At 39.1% G+C, this 14,608-nt stretch overlaps 1 pseudogene; it reads right to left on the bottom strand.

Moving 5' to 3' along the window:
• Positions 1-3,032: 3,032 nt before the first annotated feature.
• LOC138918635 (elongation factor 1-alpha 1 pseudogene) lies at positions 3,033-14,383 on the bottom strand (annotated as a pseudogene).
• Positions 14,384-14,608: the final 225 nt, after the last annotated feature.

Genomic DNA, 14,608 nt, shown 5'->3' with positions numbered 1-14,608 from the left:
TTCTTATGATAGTACCTTTTTATCCATGAGCATCATATATTATCATTCCATTTTTATTTAGATGTTATTTAAGGTTGTTCAATAAAATTTCTTAATTTTCCCGTAAAGGACTTGCACATCTGTTATGAAGGTTTATTCCTAGGTATTTTGTCTTGTTGCTATTGTAAATGGTACTTTTAAAATTAATTTTTCTAACTTGTTTCTGCTATTTAGAAATGCAACCTACTTTTATATGTTGATTTTTTTAATCCAGCACCTTATTAAATATATTAAGTCCAATAGTTTATCTAGAAATCTTTTGAGTTATTCCATATAGGAAATTATATTATCTGCAAATGAGAGTTTTGTTTTTTCCTTTTTGATTCTTATGCCATTTATTTCTTTTTCTTATCCTACCACACTAGCTAGGATCAGTGGTTCAATGTCGGATAGTCATGATAGTGAATATCCTCGTCATAAAATAGAGAATATAATAAAAGTTCTGGTAGTGGATATGCTTGTATTGTTCCTGATCTTACAGGGAAGGCTTTCAAAATTTTGGCATTAAAGATAGCATGTGTATGTATCTGTAAACAATATGTCATTATACATATAACGATGTTAAAGCAATCTTTTGTTTCTGAAAAAAACCTAATAACATATTTTTTATACATTGATAGGGCTTTTTTTAATTGTCGTTTAGGATTTTTGCATCTATGTGCATGGATGAGATTGATCTGTAATTTTTCCTTTTCTGGACTAGATTTCATATCACAGTATTTTAATATCATAAAATGAACTGAGGGGCCTTTATTTCTATTCTACCGAAGCATTTGTGAAAGGATTGAAATTATTCTTTTTAAGTCATCTTTATCATTATTGATTTTTTTTCTGCTTTATCTATCAATTATTGAGATAATTGTGATACTCTTCCACTAAGGTTGGATTTTTTTCTCTAAATTGTTGAGTTTAGCGTGTTCTACATATATAGTGAGTATTGAACATGTGGCTTTATTCTTAGCTTACTACATTGTGTTTTTTATTTATCCTGTTTGAACATTTGCTAAAATATGCCTGTAAAAGTTTTCTGGGCATAATGCTTTTCATTTTGGAGCAGTTTTTAAATTCTGCTTTCATTTCTTTAAAGGATATGAAACAATTTATCCTTCCTCCTTTCTTTTTGAGTCAATTTTGTAAGTTATATTTTTCTAGGAATTCACTTATGTCATATAAGTTTTCAAATTTATTGTATAAAGTTGTCCATATGACAAAACTAATAAATATTTCTTGAGTATTATGTACTGCATTATGTACTGTCCATTTGTGGTCTAGATTCTATTTTTCTTTTTTAATGTTTTTTAACAGCTCTTTTGAGATATAGTTGACAGACCATAAACTGTATTAAAGTATACAATTTGATAAGTTTTGACCTATGTAAACATCCATGAAACTATCACCACAATCAAGATAGTGAACATATCTATCACCCCCAAAAGTTTTCTCATCTCCCTTTGGAATCCTTTCTGAGTACTCATCCAGTGCCCGCAAATTCTGAGATTTTCCAAACTGGCTAGTGGTAGCAGGCATACTCTTGGCCCTTTGTGAACTCCTGGCATCCTTCCCTTAAAATGCTTTCAGATGTTCTTTTCTCAGGCCTCAGGTAGTTTCCTCACACTCGTGCAGCTGTCCCGGGTTCTCTCTCTGGGCAGCCTTCTCAAGTCAGGTACTCTGTCCTGCAAACTTCAGCTTCTTTGCTTTCTCTGGACTCTCAGCTCTGCCTTCTCTGAGAAGCAACTCAGCAACTTGCAGAAGCTGCTGGGCTCCACCTTGATTCTCTCTCCCTCCCTGTGCCATGGCCCAGAAATTCTCAAGACACTAAGTTCAATCATAGGGTTCTGCTCATTTGTTTTCCATCTCTTAGGGATCATTGTTTGTTCCCTGATATCCAATGAAAGTTGTTGTTTCATATATTTTGTCTGGCTTTTCAGTTGTTTTAGGCAGGGTGATAAATGTGGTGCCTGTTACTCCACCTTGGCTAGAAGTAGATCATAATATCCTTTTATCTTTTTAATGTCTACTGCATCTCGTCTCCTTTTTCAACTCTTTTATTCCTCCTTTTTTTCCCCTTTGATTAAACGTGCCAGAGGTTTTTCTAGTTAGTTATTTTAAGGAACCAACTTTTGTTTGCTGATCTTTCCTTTATATGTGTATTTTCAATTTCATTAATTTCAGTTCTTATTTTTATTTCCTTTTTTTCTGTTTCTTTATTTACTCTCTTTTTCCTAACTTAGATTAAAAATATCAAGTCCCCTTTATTTTCTGGTGTAAGTGTTTAAGGCATTTAAGGCAGTAAGTTTCCCTCTCAGTAACACTTTAGCTGCACCTCATAAGGTTTGTTATGTATTGTTTCATTGTTCAATTCTAAAGAATTTCTAAATTTTACCATGATTTCCTTTGACTCATGAATTTTTAGAAATGTTTTAAAATTTCTATGTGGATTTTTCCTAGTTCTCTCTTTATTATTAATTTCTAACTTAATTGCATTGTAGTCAGCAAAAGTTATCTTTGAGATACAGTTCACAGATGATAAACTGCACATATTTAAATTGTATAACTTGATAGGTTGTAGCATATGCAAACACCCATGACACCATCCCCACAATCAAGATAATTAAGTTATCCATCATTCAAAAGATTCCTCATGTTCCTTAGTAATCTCTCTGATTGGGCTTCAAATAGATTGGGCTGAGTAGTAGAATTTTTTTTCTCATTAAACTTTCCTTTAATGGGTCCCAAAATTCTGTGACAGAATTTGGTCAAGTTGTTTCCATTAAAAAGTACTGATTTTAAAAACTAATACCTAAAACTGCCACACACAAAAACCACAAATGGTCCACAAAAAATTCTCCTTTCCTTCTGAAGGTTTTACAATGCATTGTTATCATTAACTAGTCTTTTAGTATTAAACCTAAATGGCCAATTGAGACAAACAGAGCTAAGACCATTCTTCCACCACTGATTAAGACTGGGGCGGAAGGTACCAGGGATGATATTCACTTAGCCATCTGAGCTTTCTGGACAGACTTGGTGACCATGCCTGCTCTAGCAGCCTGCTTCTTCACTGCTTTGATGTCACCCACAGTAACCATCTGCCTCATGTCATGAAGAGCAAAACAACTCAGAGGAAGATAGTCAGAGAAGCTCTCAACACACATGGGCTTGCCAGGAACCATATCAATGACAGTAGCATCACCAGATTGAGGGAATTTGGGCCCATCTTCCAGCTTCTTCTCAGAACAGTGACCAATCTTCTCCTTCAGCTCAGCAAACTTGCAAGTAATGTGAGCTGTGTGACAATCCACAGCAGCTGCATATAGAACACTGAAGCCAGCTGCTTCCATTGATGGGTCATTTTTGGTGTCACCAGCAATTGGTGAGATTGGTGACATTGGTTCATTGCCACAATGAACATCTTTGACAGACACATTTTGACATTGAAGTCCACATTGTCCCCAGGAAGAGCTTCGCTCGAAGCTTCATGGTGCATTTCAACAGACTTTACTTCAGGTGTAACACTGACGGAGCAAAGGTGACCACCGTGCTGGGTTTGAGAACACCAGACTCTGAATACTTCCCCTAGTCAAGGATTGGTATCATACAGATGACTTTCAGGATAATGTCTGCAGGTAACAGGAAATCTAACTTAAAATAGGTCAAACAATAGGGAAACTTTACTATCTTACTCAACAAAATCCTGAGGAATGGTGCCTCTAGGGTTACTGAATTCAGCAGCTCAGTGACATCACCAAAGCTCTCAGGATTTTTATATCCTTCTATCCTTCCATCTTTTAGGCTAGCTCCCTTCTTAGTTACAAGATGGCTGCCCCTTATCCCGCTTCAGATGCAGATGTAAGCCCACCAAAGAAAGAACTCACCTCCTTCCTGTGTGCCCCTTTTTAGAGCAAGGAAAGCTTTCCCGTATGTCCCCAGCAGACGTCCTCTTATTTTGTCATAGCCAGAATTGTGTCACAAGCCCTTGTCACATGCCAATCTAGGATAAGAAATACTACCCTGTCCCCCCCTTCACAGAGCTGGAACTGGGACTGGCCTCCCTGAGGCATATGGCTAATGTGGAAGAGAAAGGACCGTTCACAAGGAAAGAAGGAAAGGATTACAGGTAGCTACTAAAGATGTCTACTACATGAAGCCATTCAAGAGACACAATAAAAAAAAGAGCCATTAAACAACAACAACAAACTCTAACCCTTAGAGCACATACCCCAATTGTGTGTCCCTGGAGAGTGTGCTTATGTAATAGAACCATATTGGAGCTTATCTTCTTAAGTGGCAGGTGCAGGTGGAAAGGTTTGCATTCCCCTAAGAGGTTATAGCATATAAACTAGCCTTGAAGCCATGACCTTGAGTGTTCCTTTGTGATATATTTAAGAGAAATGATTAACCCAATCATTTATCAGCTACTATAAGTACATCCTCAAACATAAGAGAACTGGAATTGGTCGTTTATTTGTTTCATTGAAATTAAAATTCTTTTCCCAAATTAATAATCTTTATTGAGTTTATAGATAATGAAAAATTGCATTCCATCCTATCAGCTAGCTTCAGATTTTCATCACAAATGAGAAGACAAAAACCTTTTGCTTTCCTTGCTACGCTTCTAGCACACTGCTGTGAATATAAGATATTGAATAATATTGCAATCGCAAACTAATTAATTCACTCAGGAAACCTCTGGAGCTATCTTTCTCCCTCTCTAGCAACCACTGGAGGAAATACTCAAGGATTAAACATTTCTATAAAGGCAATATGGGTCCTTATACTTTTGCCTATAAATTACCTGCCAGAGGATGAAGTGGTTTCCATGGTAAGTTGGGAGGATCAGTATGTCAGGTTATTATCTCGGCTTTGTTCCTAATATTCAGATTTCAAAAGGCTATACACAAGACGAGTGAAGAGGTAATGGAAACTGGTACAAAAATAGCAGAGATGGATGGTGGGTTGCCAGAAACAAATGCCTGCTACATTTACCACGTGCCGTGGTACTGTGCTAAATCCTCTACATGCATCAATCATTTAATCTTCCCACAGCACCATTGGGTTGGTGCTACATTATCCTAATTTTACAGATGAAGAAAATAGGGTATAGAAAGGTTAATAAACTTGCCTAAGTGCATACTGCTAGACAGTGACACAGTGCAAGTCTGTCTTTCACACTCTTACCCACTGCATTAAGAGACCAAATGGCGGACAGGGTCTACCTGGATTTAAATATTTCCAATACAGTCCCTTACTACAGTTCTTGATTTGGGGTTTCTTTTTAAGCATTAGAAAAAAAATCCAAACTTACCCAACCAATCACCAATATACTATACCTCTTTAATTCTACAGCTGTGGTTCTCACAGTGTGGTCCCCGAACCATACATATCTGGCATCACCTGGGAACTTGTTAGAAATGTGAATGTTCAGCCCCCAACCGAGACCTACTAACGAAGAATCTCTGGATGAGGACACAACCACCTTGATTTTAATGAGCCTTCCAGGGGATTCTAATGCACACAAAAGTGGAAGGAGCACAGTTCTAGAGAGTTTATGTAGATGTTGTTTAGGCCTCCTTTCTCCTCAGAGGATTACAACAGCTCACAGGTCAAAGGGGCTGAGGTCCATGCTCAGTTTTTCTCACGAGTCCTGTTTTGTTCCACAAAATCTTCTCTGCTGAGCTCTTCTGCGGACAGATTATTGCCCCTTAAAGCGTCACAGTCCTTGTTGCTGCGCTTGCTACCGGGGCTTCACGGACTTCAGTAGAGACCTATGGCTACGTTCTCCTATTTTTCTTCCAATTTCACGTTGCTTTCCACTTTTCATTTATGTTTTCTCCATTTCCCCCTTTTTCTTTCTAGATTTTTCCTGAGCACACTGTCCTAATCTACCCTTTTTTCCTCTTCTGCTGTCTCTCGTAGTAGGATGGGCTATTAATTTCTCCTCAGGAAACTATCATTTTGGCAGAAAAGTACTGGAATATTGGTGGTGCCAAAAGGAAGACACTTCCATTTGTAAGCAATTCCTAAAAATTCCTGAAAATATATTTCTATACTTTCTCTTTCCTGAAAACAAGAATCATCAGATTTCTCACTAAACTGAAAATGCTTTGAGGACAGAATTCATATATAATTCACACCATTACCCATTGCTATGAAAAGTGATAATCCTCCAAGGCAATCACCCCGTTTTTTATTTATTTTTTAATTTTTATTTATTTATTTATTTTGAGGAAGATTAGCCCTGAGCTAATATCTGCTGCCAATCCTCCTCTTTTTGCTGAGGAAGACTGACCCTGAGCTAACATCCATGCCCATCTTCCTCTATTTTTTATACGTGGGACGCCTGCGACAGCGTGGCTTGCCAAGCGGTGCCATGTCGGCACCCGGGATCTGAACCGGCAAATCCCAGGCCGCCAAGAAGCGGAATGTGTGAACTTAACCGCTGCACCAACAGGCTGGGCCCATCACCCCCTTTTTTAAAAATTGTGGTAAAATGCATATAACAAATTTCCCGTCTTAACCATTTTTTAGTGTTTTTCAGTGGCATTAAGTACATTCACATTGTTGTGCAACCATCACTACCATTCACCTCCAGAACTCTTTTGTTTTGCAAAACTAAAACTCTGTAATTAAACAATAAGTCCCCACTCTCCCCTCCCCCACGCCCTGGCACCCACCATTCTACTTTCTGTCTCTATGAACTTGACTACACCAGGCAACCGCTCAGCAGAGAGGACTCATAGAAGTAGAATCATATAGCATTATCTTTTTTGTGACTGATTTATTTCACTTCGCATAATGTCCCAAAGTTCATCTATGTAGTAGCATGTATCAGAACTTCCTTTCTTTTTAAGGCTGAATAATATTACACTGTGTGTGCGTGTCAGTGTATGTGTGCCACATTTTGTTTATCCATTTGTCTGTCGATGGACACTGGGGTTGCTTCTACCTCTTGGCCATTGTGAATAATGCTGCTATGAACATAGGTATACGCATATCTATTTGAGGACCATCACCCACTTGTACACGTCATACCAGTACTGTTAATCCATGAGTGCTCCCTATATTTAGGATGGAGAGGCAGATATTAATGAGGAAGGGTAACAGACATGCTCAAAGGAGCATATCCGGGACCTCCAAGACATGCTCACATCTGACCACAGTGGAATGCTCTATAGCAAACTTAACTACAAATGTATTTTCAGTTCCTTTGTTCTTCTCGGTCTGCACCACTAGCAATCATCTTCATTTTATTCCTTAGACTCTGGTTCTCTCCTTTGCTTCTGTTCAGACTTGGAGTCTCTGGTTGTTGTCTTGGTTACTAACTTTGTCCTGCTCCTCACTCTGCTTTTGTTGACTAAACATTGGCAACTAGTCACCTCCTGTTTCTGACCTCAGTCTAGCTCCTGCTGTTTGGATTCTTTTCACTGCTTGACGGGATCCATCTCAGCACCACTTATGAGAAAGGAGGAGCATCCATCATCCTCCATTTGGTGAGGCATCAGGGTAAGTCAGGAGCACTGAGGTAGGACCTGCTGGGCTACACTGAGCAGACCTGCAGGCCAGCACACACCTGGCTGCTAAAGCCCATGGCATGTGACCCACTCCCAAGATGCAGGAAGAGTAACAAGAGGTTGAAAATCAGGCCAACCCCTTCCAGACAGACTCTCTGCTGGCTCTGGCTCTGCTCAAAGTCATGCAGGACCTCTCAGAGGGGAGCTCCTAGAGCCTTTATAAAGTGACTTTTTGAATTGAGGGTTTTGAGAACAGCAGAGCCAGGGACCCTTCTGTGTACCCATCTTGGCATTGGCCTGTGCAGCATCCAGCAAGCGAGCCCAAAATCTTCCCATGTGTTTCCTTTCTTGGGGGCTTCGGCACCAGGCAACTGCTCAGCAGAGAGGACTTAAGAAGCACACCCGCAGCTGGAGGTTTGCAGTAGGCCTTGCAGTAGCAGAAGGGAAAAGGGTCGCACAGCTTTAGGAAGAGCCACTAAACAGAAAAACACAAACATGCTGGACAGCTGCCTCGAACCATAGGTAGGACAGAGGTCCACAATCAACCGGCCACGGAAACTCTTGACTGAAATGTGCTTCCCTCGGAGGGGACTCCCTGGTCCCTAAAAAACTAACAGAGAGTGAATCTTTCTGCTGCCTGTAAGTAAAGTGTACTCATCTCTCCTTTAAGGACTTCCCACCTTTTTTAATTGTCAGTATTTCTGACAATGTTTGACAGAATGTCAATTTGGTGCCATACATCATGTTAGCCTCTTTGACAGATAGAAAGCTGATGGTCCTTGTGTTCAATGAACTGTTAGTCTTTCCTTTTTCTTTTCCTTTTGGTACCAGGAAAGTCTTTTTACTCTATTGGGGCAAGTACTAGTTTTTCTAAATAGCTGATTGCTATGAAGCTCAGAGTAACACTAGCTAGTTTTTCTGAGTGCTTATTACCTATCAGGCGCTTTACACAGATATTTGTATTCCCAGCAATCCCCAGGGTAGAAATATTCTTTCTATCTTGCAAATGAGGAAACTGAGGCTCAAAGAAATGAAATAACTTCTCAAATCATAGAAATAATGAATCAGGGTTAAAAATTGACCCAAGACTCCTTACATCATGCTATTAGTTGAGAAAAGTTCATTTTGGAGTTTGAACTCTTGGGAGCTCCCTCTGTTTCAGAATTAAAAAGTTAACTAATGAATGAAAACAAGATACCCACAACAGTTCTTCCTAGAAATGTCCACTGGCTTCCACCATCATTCCCTTTTTGCTGAGATTGTGTCTCAAACAGGCATTTGTCCCTTAAGTACAACTGAAACCTTCTGCTAACCCTGTTTTTAGCATAAAATTTTTTTACACCTGATTCTTTTCCTCAGTGGCCTAGCTCCAGGACCAGGGAAAGCACAGGTTAAGAATTTTTTAAATGAGACACATAAGAAAGGCAGCTGAGTACTTTGGGCAGGCTTAGCTTTCTGATATCGCTTTCTAATTGTCCTAACATATGAGTGACCATTACTTTGGTCCCTAGCCCTCTAAGAGGAAACTTAAGATTCTTAAAAATTAATAGTATTTATTATGCCTTAATGTTCCTTAGAGAGATTTCCTATATCCATATATGTTTGAATATGCTTCATAAAATATATTAGGTAGTTATTTAAAATGGATCCATTAATAAAATTAGTCATAATACTACATCAAGCAATGTCACAATATTTCATATATATGCACAGTGATACTAAATAGACAGAACTCTGGTTAAATTGATGCGCATTTAGCTAAAGTTTGAATTATACTTAAAGCCTAGGTTTGTCTGCTATCTCACCATTAGTCATATTTCTTGACCAATGTCTAACAAGTTTGAAAAATCAGAAAATCCATGTTGGCTAATGTTATCATTCACTATAAAATATTGAATCTGGAATATTGAATTAAAGATCCTTGAGTCCAGGGATCAGCAAACTTTGGCCCACAGGCCAAATCTGACCCAGTATCTGTTTTTGTAAATAAAGTTTTATTAGAACACAACCACACTTGTTTACCTATTGTCTATAGCTCCTTTCACATTACAACAGCAGAGTTGAGTAGTTGTGACAGAGACCTTACGGCCCATCATGCTGAAAATTTTTATCTGGCTCTTTACAGAGAGTTTGTTGATTTCTGATTTGGTCCAACTTCCTCAATATATAGATAAGGACACATTTCCAGATCCTTTGCTAATATTTTCAAAGGTCTTATCAAGTTCCACACTTTGCTTACATATAAAAATATGTACATTAGCCAAAACTCACCATCTTTTCCTATGTGCCTTACTGTTCTCAAGACAAGTACATATTTGTTTTACATGTTGGTATTCTTTTTTAATATAAAGTCTTTTATGTTAGCTAAGCTAATTTTCTGAATTAATATTTTACTCTTCAAGTCTTTTTCATAAACTTTTTCAAATATTAAGAGTTGTTTTACAACAGTCTGTCTTGGCTATTAGTGTTTATAACTAAAATGTGTTTGAACATCACAAATTTTGCATTTCATAGTAAAAGGCCCAAATGTAGCTAAAACCTTTAATTAAAATATGGAGTATTACTTAAATAAATAAAAAACATTTATTCAAAAACATTCATGGAATACCTCCAGTTACAAGGTCCTGTACTTGGTTTAGGTATTAAAAATGACCAAGACCCTCTTAGAGCCCATGCCTTTGAAAAGCTGGAATCCTTTGGGGGGAAATAGACATATAAGCAGAAAACTGATATAAGGCATACTCCAAATAATGATTACATTAATCATTCTTTCCATTAGTGTTATTATCTGAATTTCATTATTCATTATCTGAAAATATTGATATGCCATCTAAAGCCTCTTAAAGTGTACTTCTATTAAAGCAAGTTTCTATTATCCACTTCATCCCAAAGAGAATCCTCTGGTTTCAATTAAATTTTTAAAATAGAGGAATACAGGGGCCGGCCTTGTGGCCGAGTGGTTAAGTTCACGCGCTCCACTTCAGCAGCCCAGGGTTTCCAATGGTTCGGATCCTGGGCGCAGCCATGGCACCGCTTGCCAGGTCATGCTGAGGTGGCATCCCACATAGCACAACCAGAGGCACTCACAACTAGAGTATACAACTATGTACTGGGGGGCTTTGGGGAGAAGAAGAAGGAAGACAAAGTAGAGGAATACTGCTTTTTTTCTCCCACTTTATTAAATGTCATTGACACATAACAATGTGTAAGTTTAAGGTGTAAAATGCTGATTTGAGAGGAATACTGCCTTTACAAAATACATAGCACCACTAGGTAATATTATAATGCTAAACCGAATTTGTTATCTACAGCTGTTATTTTTCAGGATTGTGATTTTATCCATGGTAAATACAAATCTGTGAAACAAAGAACAATGTTAGACTGGTATTTTGCTCTATTGAATGGAAATCCAATTATTTTCCTGTTGACTCCTATCATTTTTTTCATTGTCCTATCCCTCTTTCTTATTCCTTTAAATAAACATTTCATTCTAGAAGTCTTTATCCTTTTCTTATAAATTTCCATTACGTTCTCATATTATTCCAAAGAAATGTTAAATCTGAGATTCAATAATTTAAACATTTGACAGTTTTGAGGTTAAAACATATTAGGTTATTCAGCAAATGTACATAGTGCTTATACGTATTCAAAAGGTATTCTCCATCCTTGTGAATGAGTTTAACTCTCTCTACAAGAAAACCAACATACAACCCAAGAGATTAAATTTTTTGCCTGGTTTTAATAGTGAGAGAAAGCACAAACAGAATTAAAAATCTAGATTGCAAGGCTGAGGTTATGTCGGCTTTCATTTTGCAGGAATGGAGACTGAACTGGTGAAAAAAGGGTAATCAGGTTGAAAATCCTTATTTTGTTTTTGATGATCTATTCTCTGTTTCCTTGGAAACAGAGCTGGCAGCCACAGAGTTGCTGGCATTATGTTTTCTTTTCTTTTTAAGCTTTGAAGCATCAAAGAAAAGGTGAGCTTTTATGATTGTAATCTGTAGAATCTGACTTATTTTCAAATAAATTAAAAACAAATATATATTGAATGCCTATCACATATAAGATACCAGGATGTAAAACTAACAAGCTTGAGAACGAGCTTTAAACCAACTGAGTGGAATAAATTTTAGTTTCTCAGAGCCAATCTATTAGAGATTTGTAGAGGTTTTTTTTAAGAAAAAGAGAAATTAAAGCTTATTTAAAAACATATAGTGTGAGGGTAGCACATTGAGACCAGCATAGTTCAGTGAAATTAATTTTAGAAAACAAATAGATTCCTACACCAGACAGCATGATTCCTTGTTCCCCTGCACAAAAACTAGGTAATAGGAGGGCGGTTACTCTGTATTGAGAAGACACTCTTTGTCTCCAGTAAATGAAATAAACAAACAAAAACTAAAGGGAGCTTAAACAAACCTAGAAGGTTTTCTGAAAAACTGATATATTAATAAATTTACTAAATATTTCGGTTGTGAGGTGATTGCCAAATGACTATAAAATGGTCTTTTCCTTTATGAAAGGCTGCATTAATCTAAGTTTAAAAAGCCATATCTTTAGGAACGCTGCTGAGATGAGAAGGCAAGAGCTACAGGTGATAGCTGCAAGGAGGACGTCTCTTTTTTTAAATTAATAAGATCTAAGCATATTTATGTCCTTCGGGGGACGGAGGATAGAATGGGAGAGATTGACAGAGACTTGAACTTGACAGAACTAATTTTCTGAAGAGAAGGGAGGGGATGGAAACTAAAACACAACTAGAGGGATTTGCTTTTGACATCCTCTAAGGACAGCAAAGTACGCTAATAATGCTTACTATGTGCCAGGCATTGTTCCAAGCATTTTAGATATATTAACGGAATTAGGACTGGATGGAAATGATGAACCTGGGAATGAAGAGTTGAAGGAATGTGCACCCCAAAATCAAAATTCTGTGAATATGAAGATCAAGTTATGTACTAATAATCTGCTAAAAGAGAAAGAAGAGATAGTGTAGGGAGCTTAAAAAGAGGTGATTTGAAGAATAGGAGAGAAAGTTGACCAGAAACATGTAGAAGTATTTCTGAACAGTATTCAAATGATTGTGTCATTTTCTCCAGCCGTGTGCAGATCCACTACTGTCAGAGCTCAGAGCCCAGACTATACTGACCCAAGGTTGGAAATTTGGAAGCACAGTGGGAATGAAAGACAAGAGTTCAGGAAGTTGACAGGCCTGGCAGAGGGTGGTTAAGTGATGCTCAGGAGGGTTAGGTTAGATATGAAAGGAAGTGAACCCAGGAGGCAGATAACGATGGACAGGAAAAAAGAAAGTTAAAAAAGTAGGAACAGCAAGATTGCGAACATAGAGAGTCCATTGTCTTCTATCCCACTCCTTTCTGAGCAGACAATCAAGGCAGCAGGCTGCCACAATTCATGAAAGCCACCAGAAGAGTAAGCTGCGTCATCTTCAAATTCACGATTTTCTCCAAGTAACAGAGTCCTCAGGCAGGACAGATCCTTGCTACCCAAAGTGTAGTCCACTGACCAGCATCACCAGCATCTCCTAGGAGTTTGTTAGAAATGCAGAATCTTTGGTCCCACTCCAGGACTACTGAATCAGAATCTGCTTTTTTAACAGAATCTCCAAGCAATTCATATGCATATTAAGTTTAAGCAGCACTGGGATAGATACATGAGAAAGTGTAGATTCACTCTTGGTTTATTTGTGGTTGTCATGATATGCTAGGAGAAACAAGGAGCAGACATTCTGTCTGTGATGTTCTCCAGTGCCCAGACTCAATGTATACCCTCTTTTATGTATAACTTAAATCCTTTCCCAAGTGATTTGTCATCCTTGGCACTAACTCCTCCATCATTCCACCCCACACCCCAGATGTTCTCACATCTGAACATCAGGGTATTGCACAAAATAAACTATAAGCTTCCTCTCAGCTTTAAAATTCTTTGATTTTTATGTGTCATAACCAAACTTCCTCTGCACAGAAGAAAAATACCAGAAAATCAGCCCAAGTGAAATGCAATTTAGTCAGTGCCAAAAATAATTCTAAGAAGACTTCTGTAGTTAGCCACACACACCATCTGCTCTTGGGTTAGCTTTAAAGATAAGGTGTCTTTCTTCTCCTAACCCTCCAGTGTTTTGAACGGCTATACGTGATAATGGTTTTTGAGCTGCTTTTTACCCCCTCCTTTGTGCAAAACCGAACTGAAATTCTTCAAAATTAATTAAGTCACTTGAGAGTCTGAGTGGCAGCTTGAGCGAAACTGCCTCCTTGCGTTAAGGTGGCATCAAGTCCCCAAGAGGTGTAGGTTCTGGGGAGCAAGAGGCAAGTCAGAGTCAAACCGATCACCCACAAACCTGTTGGGGGAGTCAGTGTTAGTGGAAATTTGGGGAGCGTTTTTTAAGGACTAACGATGCTTTTTGTGATTCAGACTTTCATCGTATACTAAGAACAGAAGCTTGTCGACCTGCTGGTGGTTTTTTATGAGCCGGTGCTTGTAAGCGCTGTTACCTACTGGGCCAACGTCGGCAGTCAAAAAAAGGCGGGGTACAAGCCATTTGTTCTCTTCTCGAGATAACTGGTCCAGAGAGCTGGGACTGTGCTCTCTCACCGCTGGGAGAAGCGAAATAGCGGAGGCCTGAGGCGGTTCAAAATTGCACAGGAAGGGTTTTTAAACTGCGCAGGGAGAGGTGTTTGCGACGTGACAGCTGACGTCCCCCTCCCCTCGCCCGATCAGCTCACCATCATTAATCGCCTCTCCAGCTCCTGGTTCACCCACCCGACGCCCACCGGCCCTTCCCCCTCCGGCCTCCAGGGCTCCCGCGCTCCGCCCATCCCTCTCGAGTCCCCCCGTCTCTTTCCTCTTTCTCTCCGGCCTGCCTCTCAAGCCCTCCCCTCCCTTTTCCTCCTTTTCCCTCTCCTCGCCTCCTCCCTTTTCTTCCCAGCCCGCTCCCTTCTCTCCCTCGTCCCTCAGATTCTCACTCCCGCTCCGAACGCCGCCTCCGCTCTCCCAGCTAGACGCCAAGGCGGGAGGCGCAGCGGGCCGGCTGCGCGCAGGCG

Source organism: Equus caballus, chromosome 18, assembly GCF_041296265.1.
Source record: "Equus caballus isolate H_3958 breed thoroughbred chromosome 18, TB-T2T, whole genome shotgun sequence".
NCBI lineage: Eukaryota > Metazoa > Chordata > Mammalia > Perissodactyla > Equidae > Equus > Equus caballus.
This window is presented reverse-complemented; position numbering and strand designations above follow the sequence as displayed.